A 1,055-nucleotide genomic window follows, 5' to 3' on the forward strand; every position below is an offset into this window, starting at 1 on the left:
CCACCAGGAGGGGCCGGTCTCAATGAGATGCAGTTTTATTATGAGAGGATAGACTACAAGCTGGGAGGGGGCATGGGACGCCAGGGGCTGCTCCAAGCACGGCATGATCAGGGCGAACTGTTCTTGGGGTGAGGAGCACACACGGTCACTGGGACTGGCAGGGGCACGGCACGTCACACGACGGAAAGCACGCGCAGTGAGCGGAATGTGAGAGCGGTGTGGGAGGTCTGGGGTCATGCGGAAGCAAGCCTGGCTCTGCTCCCTCCGGGTGCCTCAGGGCATTGCCAAGGGCGGGTCCACTCGTCTTGCTGGGAGATGCTGAGCACCTCAGAAACAGGTAATGACAGATGCCCAAGGGGCCTCCTGGCTCCCAGACACGGGTCAGCAACACAGGGCCCAGGACTGCCCCGCTGCAGAGCCCCAGGCCAGCACGTGGGCCTGACCACCCCGCACCTGGATACTCGGCAGGCAGGCCCTTCCAGAAGCATCCTGGAGGGTGCCTTTCCTTGCCAGAAGATGAGCTTGTGGCCTCGCTGAACGCAGGGAGATGAACTGGGAGATCAACCCGGCAAGTTCTCGCGGTGCAGGTGACAACGCTGCAGTCGCCAAGGGCACTCACTGGCCCTGCGCTGCCCACCCAGCCGGGGGCTCACCGCCCATTCTCTTCTGGCCTTTAGCTGAGGACACCTTCTGCAGCTTCAAATGTTTCAGAATCTGATCCGCGAGAAATGACGTGTTCATGCAAATCCTGGCCCCCGTAAGCACGGGACGCAGGCGGGTGCCGGCCTGGCTGCTTCACTCCCGCAGCAACACACGAGCGGCCTGGCGGCCACCCCAGCCACCAGCAACCCTGACCATGGACAGGACTGGGACATAAAACCAGGGGGGAAAAATCCAGGAAGGAGACCAATGGGACCACCCACCCACCCACCCACCCACCCACCAAACAGCAGACCCTGGGCCCAGAAGCTTCTGGAAGGGCAGCCATGAAGACAGCACCAAGTAGGAAGCAAAGCCCACGGGGAGGGCGGGGGAGCCACCACCCTGTGCACACA

The sequence above is a fragment of the Ochotona curzoniae genome, unplaced genomic scaffold (genome assembly GCF_017591425.1).
Source record: "Ochotona curzoniae isolate NIBS_2020 unplaced genomic scaffold, NIBS_Ocur_1.0 patch386, whole genome shotgun sequence".
Taxonomy (NCBI): Eukaryota; Metazoa; Chordata; class Mammalia; order Lagomorpha; family Ochotonidae; genus Ochotona; species Ochotona curzoniae.